Raw genomic sequence first — 11,832 nt, 5'->3', positions numbered from 1 at the left:
AAAAACTAATGATCACTAGAGGATAGACATCTGAAAAAGATGGAAAATCAGGTTTGATATTGACTAGCAGGCATGTCCAACAAATTGCAGTACTTCAGGTGCTTTCCCCCTCTGACACACTGAACAGAATGGTTTCCAATATAGCAGAAAGGGTTAAATTTTCATTCTAATGTTCCATAATTGCCTAGCAGAGCATTTAATTCATTGGGCATTCAAAGCCACCTGTGTGTGAGTGAATGTACATGAGGGAAAGAGGGAGGGAGAAGTAGCCTCCGTACTTTGTAACACCATTTCTTGAGGCAAGCTTGAAGAGCTCCCTGCTAATAATAAGCTTTCATTTCCCACTGCCAGAAAATGTAAACATCCTACTTCCACCTCCGAACCCACTGCCACAACCTGCTTTCTGCAGCGGAGAACAACCACCTTCATGAGATAGAGGTAAGGAAACTTCTCATTTCACCTGTTTCGTAACTCCACATCTCCAGACTGCATGCACTTGGAAATCAGTGACAAAAAATAATAATAATAGCACCTCTTGCACATCTAACATTGCACATGCTGGACTTTTTGTTCTAATGATTTATAAGAGCTCAGTTCTCTCTCTTGGGAGTAGACTTGCAAGGCAGCATGTGAACTTGGAGGGTTTCCTGATTCTGCTCTGGTCTGGAAAAATGTGTCAAGGGGGGGTAGGTCCATTTGCAATGTGCACATCTGGTAGTCAACAGGGGCTGTGGGGGGGGGGGAATCTTTGAGCAAGATATTTTTAAAGTGCCTATTAAGTCTTAAGTTACAGTGGTGCTTAGAGGCAAGCCTTCTATTAGGTGCACCGTGAGTCATCCTTTATAGCACTGCATCTCCTAGACAATGAATCAAAAAGCAGAGATCAAAATATTGCATTGGAGTTTCCCTGTTTAGTGTTACTGCATTGTCCATTATCATGTGGTATTTCATTTAAGATTACAGTATGGCTTTGTGCTTTTTCTAGCTAGAAGTTACCACCTATGTGGATACATGCTCATGTACAAAAGCTCTGTTCTGAGTGTAGTTGCTTAAATACAAACATTCATTCTGGGTTTCAGAAAGCAGGTAGAGCCAAAAGGTACTAATCAATACTGGGACTCTAACAATGAAATGTGCTAACATTACACAATTTTGGAATGCAAGATCCTATTTCTATTCCTAAGCAAAACCAATGCATGTGGGTACTAAATATAGCAGGTTTAGATGTGCATTGGATAGATCTGTACTCAGCTGATGTTCCTTTTTAACAATAGTTCAGATGCAAATTAGCAGAACGCTTCAACATTGGTGCCATTGATGGAAAGAGATCCAGATCAGAACAGGAATATCTCTCCTTTTAGATTTGTAGCTTTTATTGAACCCAACACAACTATTCATTTAGCAGAACAATTTTAAAATCATCTATTTGGGGTAAGTTCACTACCCGCTTTTGACATGTAGTTCTTTCTAATCAGTGATGAAAGAAGAAAATGATAATATTCCCTCCCACCCGTTGGTTTCAAATATGTTGCTCATTAAACATTTCTACCTGGATTCGGGTCCCTGGAATTGACAGAATGTATGTGCTGAGCAGCAGTGGATTAAAGGAGAAAACAAAAAACTGGATGCATGATTAAGTGCCACTCAAATGACCTGCTTAGGCACAATACTTTACATCACTCAGTAATAAAATCAAAAGCAGTGGGAACAGAAATACATAATGAAAAAGTATAATTCCAGACAACATAAAATTATGCTTTGCAAATCAATGTATTCATTTAAAGTCTTATATCCCCCCCGCACCCTGGGCTCAAGGTACACATCAATCATTAAAACATTATAAATCAAAATGGACACAAAATCATATACCAGTGTAGTCCTTTATTTAAGGGGATGGGGCTCAAAAAATCAAACTATAAGGAAAAGTAAATTACAAGCAATGTCTGTATTCCAGGAGCTCTCAGAAAATACTTGTCCTTGTTTTTTCCCAGATTATACATTTATTTTCATAACAAGATCATTTTCCCATTTCTATCAGAGCTAAATAAAATACTTTCTTGCACAGCAATTCTTGGACAAAAAACATCCATCCAGAAAAAGATCACAGGAGCACTGAACTTTCACTTGCTGTTCTTTGAAATGCACATCTTTCTGAGATTGTGTGTGTGTTGAAGAAGGGCATGCACAGTGCATAAAACAAAACAGTTTAAAGGATCAGCGAGTAAAGATGCTAGTACTTGCTGGCCACTTGCACGAAGTCGTATTCTTCTGGTAAATTTTCCACAGGATTATGTGCAGAAATTGTAATCACCATGTGTAGATTTTTGTCAGCCTTAGCGTGGTAAGTGCCTGCATTATGGCTGTCTTGCAGCGGGACTGATGTGCCACTCCCCAGAGACGGTACCTAGAACTGGTTGAAAATTTTCTGACTGTTTTCCAACAGAAAATGCTGATGTGACAAAATGAAACTATTTCACAGGACTGTATTGATTGCACCAAAGTTACTGGTGAGCTCTTGTTAAAGTGATCTGTTTTGATACGGCCAAGAGGCTTTCCCTGGGACATTATTGCTTCAGATTGTGGATTATAATTTCAAAATTTCAACTTCCTCCTTATGGGGACAAAAGGAAATTTGGAAATGTCATTAGTGCCAGCAGGATGACAATCCAAGATTCTACCAGGTCTAATGCTGCATAGTTTTGGACACACTAAAAATAGCCTGACAAGGGTTTGGGGTTCCCCTCTCCACATGACACAAGGCCATATTTAAGGTGCAATTAGCTGTGCTACCTACAAGGCCAGATACCAATACTCTTACACATGAAAATAGCACCGTACTCCACAAAAAGTCCCTTTAAAGTCTTGCAGCTTCCCCATACATTGGACTTCTTGGGTGAGAAATGCACTTGCTATTTAAAGTCACCAAGGGCAACAGAATCTGACCCGCAATGTATAGCACCTGTGTAAACTGAGTAAATTAGAGAGAAGCAAGGAAATGTGTGCATGAGGCAAGGAGGAATGGAGATATGTGAACAGCTGATGGGAGTGTTTGGCACATTCTAACAAGAAAAGCCCTTGGTCTGCAGAAGGATTTTTATGCGCTATGGATGCCAGAGTTAGTGGGAAGGTGGGGGGGATCCTTCTGGTCTGGGGGAGGGACAGAAGGAGAAACTGGTTGAGCATTGCAACATTAGCATCCAGGAGACAGCTGCCACTGTACTCTCCTCCAATAATCATCAGATGCTGTTCACAATTACATGCATCGTTGTTCCAGGGACTCTGCCTGCACGCATTGAACCAGCAGAAAGGAGACAGCAAGGCTACATGACACACTAGTGCCATCACAAGTATTCAGAAACTGTTGAGTCCCACACTCCCCTCCAGGTGTTTCTTCAGACCACCATCAGGAGATGAGGCAGCCGGGTAGTTTGCTTCCTGTCAGGATCCAAACATTCCCAGAGTTTAGGTCTACTTTGGGTGCAGGGTTTGGGGTTCAGGTTGCTCTCCAATCAGTCATGAGCTTGCCAGGATCTTCACCCATTCCCCGAACTGGCCCACTATCAAGGTGGCCAAGCGCCGTTACCACAAGTGAGGACATGACTTTTATGCCTTGTTCATCTTACTCATTGTATTCCATTGAGGGCGGCAGACATTCGCTCACCAGTACAAAGAAGCCACAGACAACAGGGCAGAAAACCTCTTTCCCCGCTGCTGTTGCCCAAAACAGCAGGGAACAGGGCCACCAGAACAAAGGCAGATCTCAGTCAGGTGCTGAATGACTGCACAGAAGCCTCACAGACTGCATCACAATGCCCAAGGCTTTTTGTTGGGCATTGCCATAGTGAGACTTGACAAATCCTGGGCCTCTATGGGCTCCTCCACATCTTCCCAGTATCCAGTGATGAGATGTGCACCATGCTATGCTGGGGCTGCTAATGTTAGAAAAACAGCCCTAGAGCTCTGCCAGGGGTCTCCCTATTCCCATCCTGCCCCCATGCTGAATAAACCAGCAGCACATTCAAGAGCTGAGCCATTTGCATGTCACTCTAAAGGCTGTGGATAAAGAGGCAGGAGTTCTGACATCGCCCTTCCACGAGCTGCTCGTGCTCACAGAGGACAACAGAGGCACAAGACACCAGAATTGGAGGTATTCGGTTGTCTCTGTCTCACGATTTCTCTGAATGTAGGTCGGTTACTTTGCAGATGCTGTTGGTTTGGTTTACATGGATGGAGCCATGGTTTGCAAAGAAACAAGATACAGCACCTGGTCTTCAAAAGGTGCCAAGATTATGCCCCATCTGGTGGCTTTAGAAGGTTTGGTGTTTTTTTGTTTTGTTTTAACTTTACAAGGAGCAGTTTGCTCCTGAGTATTCCTTACAGAGCAGTAGGGCAGTACAGTAGAATGAGGGACAAGCTTCCTCAGATGCTATCCATGCAGAGCACCGAGTGTGAAACTCAACTCTGTGCCAAGATCCTTATGCCTTGTGGAGCTGTGTGTACTCCCTGCCAGACCTAACCCTTGCCTTGTGCTCACTCTGCTGCTGCTTTCCACAGCTCTATCATGCATGTATGGCAGTTCTGTGCTACTCATCGCCACCATAAGGCCAGGTGTACACTGCCGTGGGCCATTGATCTAAGTTACACAACTCGAGCTAGATGACAACAGAGCAGAAGTTGACATACTTTGGTCTACTTGCCACGGTATCTTCACTTTGATAAGTTGACAGCTGACGCCCTCCTGTTGAGTCTACCGGCACTTCTCATGCTCGTCTACATTAGACACAATAAACTAATCCCTGCTGGATCAATCACTGCCCATTGATCTGGTGGATAGTGAAGACGTGCTCTTATTTCCTGTATGCAACATCTGGAGAAGCCTGATGCTTTATGGAGCAAAAAAAGGCAATGTCCCTTCCCACATTCCATCCGCCTCTGACCCCGCTACAGACACACCTGTGGAAAAATGGTCCATGGTGCTGTACAAGAATGGCCAATATGCCACAGCCTGACACTTCCTCTGCATTTAGATTTCCATAGTCTGCTGCATTCGGGGTCTTTTGGGACACAGGAGACCAATTCTCAAGCAAAAAAAATATATATATAGATATAGATATAGATATAGATATAGATATGATTCCTTAATGTCATGGTGAAAATGACAGTAACTCAGAGATGAGATTGGACATGCCTACCCCGACCTTCTCAGGGTACAGTCATTTAAAACCTACCATAGTAAGTGGCTATATTGTGAACTGTAATCTTTTCATTATGTGCTCTCTAGAGCTCCAAATTTCTTCATCTAACACATGACTACAAAGCCCCTTCTATTAACGACGAAAGCAAAGAGAAAAACATCATTTCAAAGCAGCACCAAGCAGACTGCAAATCCCTTGTCACTTACATGCCTTTCCACTCAAATAGCCAGAAATAATTTGGAGAATGAGACAAAAATGAAATTTCCAGTTGGTGAAAATTTTAACTAACACTAGAATTTCTAGAAAAGAAAATCTCCTGACAGAATTGTTCCTTAACACCTTTTAAATAGTTATTTGATTTAACAAGATCGATTACAGATAATCTAGACCAGCTGCCAGATGACCAGAGTTCTAGTACAGGCTCCAAAAATGACCCTCTCTGTGACCTTGGGCAAGTTGCAGCCTTTCTCTGTGCCTTGGTTTCCCCATCTGTAACAATGGGAGAATGATACTTACCTTGTTTCATTAAGTGCTTTGAGATCTATGGCAGCTGTACAAGAGTTAAGTGCTACTCACAGCTTGCTATTCCTGGTGACCTTTAAAATGCTTGCAGGCTGCATTATATATCCTCTTTGCCATAAAGGCCACCCAATGATATTGGTGCTTTGTCAGAAACCAGAATAAGTCCTTTTCTTCAGAAGCCATGAACAGAACAGGAAATCATGGCCCAGTTTGAGACTTGTCAGAAAGACTGATTACCCTATGCTAATGAGCACACAGATGTTGTTTAAGATCAGCAGCATTAATCGTTCTGCAAAAGAATCCGTTACCATTTCTGAGCCCTCTGCTGGTACAGAAGAAAAGGGGAGCACACTCACTTTTTTATTTTTAAGAAAACAATTGAATGACTTGATTATTAGATTTCCCCTGATGAAGAGAAACAGCTACTAAAAATCAAGAGACAAGCTGTCTTAAATCAAAATCAGGACACACAACATCAACACCTCTGTACCTATTAGCTAAATCATCCTGGATTAATGTCATAGCTGACATCAAATCAAACTCCTAACACAAACTCAAATTGTATTCCATCCTAATCAAAAGGACAGAATATGAAAATAACCATAAAAGAATCCATTCTTACTAGTTCAAGTCTTAAATAAATATGGATGTTTATATAGATACTGAAGGTACATATATTTACGTACTCACACATAATATGTAGCCTTTCAGAGCCTAATTCTGCTCACAGGTATATGCTCACAGCTGACATTGATTAACCACAGTTCTGTGGACCAATGAGTAGGACAGAAATTCTCCATAGAAGTGTGAAGCAGCAGGGGAAAATCATATTTTGGTTTTCATTCCTACTGAATTTCATCTTGTAACCCATCTTGAGTCTAAAGGTGCAAAGAGCCCTCTTAAGGATCATCTGTTTCAATTTAGCCATTTATTACCTGTACTATCTGTAATTGCTTCAGTCAATTACAGGTTCTTTTGCTGATGAATTAAGAACGATGACTCATTTTATTGGGTAAGATATATTTTAGCCTTATCCCGTCTGAGGTTCTTAACTGTTCCCTGTATACATTGTTCTGTTCAAATGGCTGCATCAGCAGATTGGTTGTTCACTTATTTGTCATAGATGTTTCATAGGGCAGGTCTACACTATGGGGCAATGTCGACCTGAAATACACGATTCCAGCAACATGAATAGAGGCACTGCAGTCGACATGCCTGAGGTTGAGTTGCTGCAGCGACTCCATTGTAGCAGTCAGCAGGAGAAACTTTCCCATCAACTTCCTTAACACTTCTCATTCCAGCAGAGTACCAGAGTTGATGAGAGAGTGATCAGTGGTCGATTTAGCGGGTCTTTACGAGGCCTGTTAAATTGGTCCTCAGGGGATTGATGGCCACAGCTCTGATCAGCCAGTAAATGTAGACCTGTCCCTTGACTCACAGAAATGTTGTGCTGGAAAGGACGTGAAAAGGCCAACTCCAGCCCCCTGTACTGAGGCTGGACGAAGAAAACCTAGACCAGGCATCAACAACCCCCAGAACGGGTTGCCAAGAGTGGCATGTGACCTGATTTTCATCAGCACGCAAGGTGGGCACTCAGCCCTGTCTCTCCTCCCCCATGCAGCCAGGAGCTTGCCCAAAACCATGCCTTTTGTGGACTAACAAAATACCAGCTAATGCTGCCAACCACCATCTAAACGGTAAAACTCTGCATCTTAATATTTTTTTTAATAATGAAACCATTGTAAGTAAGACTATTAGAGACTTTAAAAGTATCACTGGCACTCAGGTAGCATATAGAGGTCAAAATATCAAATTTCATCACTCTGCCTCAGAAAGGTTACTGACCCCTGACATAGATCATCCTGACTGTGAGATTTGTCCAGACTGTTCTTAAAATTCTCCAATGATAGTTATTGCATGGCCCCCTAGGGAAGCCTGTTCCAGAGTTTAACTATCCTTATCTTTAGAAAGTTTTTCCTAAATCTCCCTTGATGCATATTAAGCCCATTATTGTTTTTCCTATTTTCAGTGGCCATGGAAAACAATTAATCACCCTCCTCTGTGTAACAGCCCTTAATGTATTGAAGATTGTTATCCGGCCTCCCACCCTCCAATCTTCTTTTCTCAAGACTAAATATGCTCACTTTTCTAACTTGTTTTCATAGGTCCAGTTTTCAAAACCCTTTATCATTTTTCATGCTCTCCTCTAGATTCTCTCCAATGTATCCATATGGTGCCCATGTGCAAACAGAATGGGACAACAATCTCCTATGACCCACACCTCTTAATTCAACCCAGAATGAAATTAGCCTTTTTCTCTCAATCTCATCACAAGGTTTGCTCATATTCAATTTGTGATCCATTGTAAGTCCTGGATCCTTTTCAGCAGTACTCCCACCTAGTCAGAGACTCCCCATTTTGTGAGTGTGCATTTGATTTTTCCTTCCTAAGTGAAGTACTTTGCACTTGCCTTATTAAATTTGATTTTGTGGATTTCAGACCTGTCCTCCCAGGTGCTTCAATCCCTCCCAGTTTGGCATCATCCACAATTTTTATAAGTAGCCATTGCATGCATGTACTGGTATTTTTATTAAAACCCTAATTTAAATAACCCTCAACTTTTGTTCTATCATATAATGAACCTTAACCAAGATTAACTAATACAAGTATCAGAGATGAAAAATAAGGATGAAAAACAACTATGAAATCCAATTTTTTCTTGAAAAGTACACATAGGACAAGTTAAATATATGCAGTGGTGGTTTTTAAGTCTACATCCAGATTTGTATAAGACATGGTGTTGGGTAGGTTGATATTTTCTACATTTCCCTATAGAAAATGCTCCAAACAAACAGACAGGTAACACTATATAGTTCAGTAAAACAGCTGAAAGTTTTTATCATAGATGTTCCTCACCCAAGGACTGACCAAGAATGACCTCTTCAAAGTCTGACTAGATAACCACTCTAAGGCGCAAGGGCTACACATTTCTACATGATAATTCTAAAAGGGCGAGGACATATTTATAGACCCTCGAAGTACTTCCATCAATAAATGTAAGAATTTTAGCCTGGAGAAAGTGCCAGGCAGAATGGAAACCACAGAATTTCTCCTAGAATGTTGCAAAAATGTCACCTGAAATAAATAAGCTAACTAAATTGTTTATAGATCATTTCTGAAATAAGTCCTTGCAACATCATGGCCCCAAGCCACCCGTCTCCCATTGAAGTAAACAGCAAGATTCCTATGGACTTTCACAAGTGGGAGCTGTGGTAACTACCTTTTTCACTAATAGAATAAATAGAAGCAAAACATATATTACTAGTGACTAGGTCTTAAATTCATGGTGGCGTGCACCATCAGCTGCATCTGATGAAGCAGGTCTTTGCCCGCCAAAGTATATGCTCCAAAATACCTGTTCGAACTGGCCTTAGTCAGTCCTAATGTCTGCAAAGCATCTATAGCAGGGTTTCCCAAACTTTATATAGTTGGAACCCTTTTTTTTTCAATACCATTTTTTGTGGCCCAAATATATAAATGCATATACCAAAAAAAATGAAAAAATGAATAAATTTTCACTGTTTATTATTTATTCACAAAAATAATAGTACTCTGTTCAAACTGCTCCACAAGATAGGCTGTCCTCCACGGTTACTCAAGATGATCCAGTCGTTCCACGAAAACATGAGAGGAACCATCCAATATGACGGCGCATTATCGGATGCTTTCAGAATCAGGAGTGGCGTCAAACAAGGGTGCGTGCTTGCTCTGACATTGTTCGGGATCTTCTTCGCACTCCTCCTGAAGCATGCCTTTGGATCTTCAACAGAGGGCATCTTGCTGCACACAAGATCTGATGGGAAACTGTTTAACCTTGCAAGGCTGAGAGCTAAGACTAAGGTGCGAGAAGTCGTCATCAGAGACATGCTGTTCGCAGACGATGCTGCTGTAGTGTCTCACACAGAAGACCAGCTTCAAAAACTGCTGGATCGGTTCTCCAAAGCGTGCAAGGACTTTGGGCTTACCATCAGCCTAAAGAAGACAAATGTACTTGGTCAAGATGTTGCTGAATCCCCATCAATCAGCATTGACAACTATACGTTAGAGGTTGTCCACGAGTACGTTTACCTCGGGTCCACCATCACTGACACCCTGTCGTTGGACACTGAGCTAAATAGGAGGATCGGAAAAGCGGCCACAACTCTGTCCAGACTCAGCAAGAGAGTGTGGAATAACAACAAGCTGTACACTCACACCAAAATGCAAGTCTACAGAGCCTGCATCCTCAGCACCCTCCTTTATGGCAGCGAGACTTGGACCCTGTATGCCCGCCAGGAAAAGAGGCTGAACGTCTTCCACTTGCGCTGCCTCAGGCGCATCCTTGGAATATCATGGAAGGACAGAGTTACCAACACCGCCGTCCTTGAGCAAGCTGGAATCCCAACCATGCACACCCTCCTCAGGCAGCGTCGACTCCGCTGGCTTGGCCACGTCCACAGGATGAGCGATGGAAGGATTCCAAAAGACATCCCGTATGGTGAGCTAGCCTCTGGCAAAAGACCCCCCGGACACCCCCAGTTGCGTTACAAAGACGTCTGCAAGAGAGACCTCAGAGAGTTAGACATCGAGCTGGACAACTGGGAAGAACTAGCAGATGACCGCGGCAGATGGAGGCAGGGGTTACACAAGGGCCTTCAGAAGGGTGAGTTGAAGATCAGACAGCTAGCAGAGGAGAAGCGAGCACACAGAAAGCACAATAAGGACTTGCCAGACACCCCCTACATCTGCAAGAGATGCAGCAAGGACTGTCACTCTCGTGTGGGTCTTTATAGTCACAATAGACGCTGTAAATGAAGTCTTAAATTGAAACTTTAAAGGGCGCGATCCATAGTCTGTGCAGACTGAAGGATGCCTACTACTAATAGTACATAATATAAATCTTGATATAAAATACTTAAGTGCCTAACTTATTGTTATTACCTTAATTACAAATTAATAGGATCGTGAGAGATTATTTGTGTATTTTCCAAGGACGAGTACTGGGCCACGGACCACACTTTGGGAAATGCTGATCTATAATATACCAGTCTGTATTCTCCCAACTGTCTAACAAAACAATAGGGGCCAGTCAGTGAAACTGAAAAGTAGCAAATTCAAAACAGGTTTTAAAACACCACTTTCCCATCCAGTGCCTAATCGTATTGTGGAGCTCATTACCACCAGACGCCACTAAGGCCAAAAACTTAACAAGGTGAAAAATGGAAATCATATGGAGATCAGAAATAACCAGAACTGGAGTGATTATCGCTGACAAAAAATGTTGGTAGGAATATAAAACTCTGCAGGTTTAGAATGTGAGTAAGACAACATAAAACAGTGTAAGACAATGTAAGGTAACATAAGCTATCCCTTCGTTGCCAACTACAGCTTGGGCCAAACCTCCATCTACAGAGTTGCGTAAGAATGTCCTGCATTGAAGTGAGAGCTGCTCCTCGCATGCCTATGCTGCACCATGCTTGATCCTGATCCTTGACTCCTAGTGAAGCCAATAAGAGTTAAAGACACTCAGCAGGGTGCAGGATTGGGTCTCTAGGTTGCATTTTATCCTTCTTCTCCAAGATGCTGTCCAGCAAAATTTCCATTGATCCCATCACTTAAGGATCCATTCAAATATCCCAAAGGCCTTGGGTATAATTTTCATTTATTTTTAAATAGCTCTTCTTCTGGGGCCCCCTTTTCCACTATCTGCTTTAGTGATAACTTGACACTTTTCACTCAGTCAGATAAATGTGGCTCCACTGAGCACGTTTAGCCATTTGACAGCTATGCTCTGTAAGTGGGAGGGTTTAACACAATGGTCACTGTGGCAAAAAATTGAATAATGTGTCCATTGTAGGAGAACCAGCATGATCACCTACCTTCTGCAGAGCTACTTAGTATGGAAGAAACCCAGGAACTGCAGGAGGGCTTGGCAGTACAAGATGGGAAGGGTCTGATTCTGCCTCTGGCATTGACTAGCACTGAACTACCTAGGTAATGCCATTGATAAGGGACCTTTCAGAATGAGCAAACAGATTGCAATCTGGCCTAAAATAGATAAGCCCAGTGACTTCAA

At 42.2% G+C, this 11,832-nt stretch overlaps 1 protein-coding gene across 1 annotated transcript in view; it reads left to right on the top strand.

Annotated features, from left to right (window-relative positions):
- Positions 1-299: 299 nt before the first annotated feature.
- Positions 300-11,832, top strand: part of MMEL1 (membrane metalloendopeptidase like 1) — a 73,909-nt gene continuing 62,376 nt past the window's right edge. Inside the window, exon 1 of the mRNA XM_074975704.1 lies at positions 300-438. The gene's annotated coding sequence lies outside the window, so the exon portion shown is untranslated. The remainder of the gene's footprint in view (positions 439-11,832) is intronic.

Source organism: Carettochelys insculpta, chromosome 23, assembly GCF_033958435.1.
Source record: "Carettochelys insculpta isolate YL-2023 chromosome 23, ASM3395843v1, whole genome shotgun sequence".
NCBI classification, from domain to species: Eukaryota; Metazoa; Chordata; order Testudines; family Carettochelyidae; genus Carettochelys; species Carettochelys insculpta.
The sequence above is the reverse complement of the archived record's forward strand: the minus strand, read 5'-3'. Positions and strand labels throughout refer to the sequence as shown.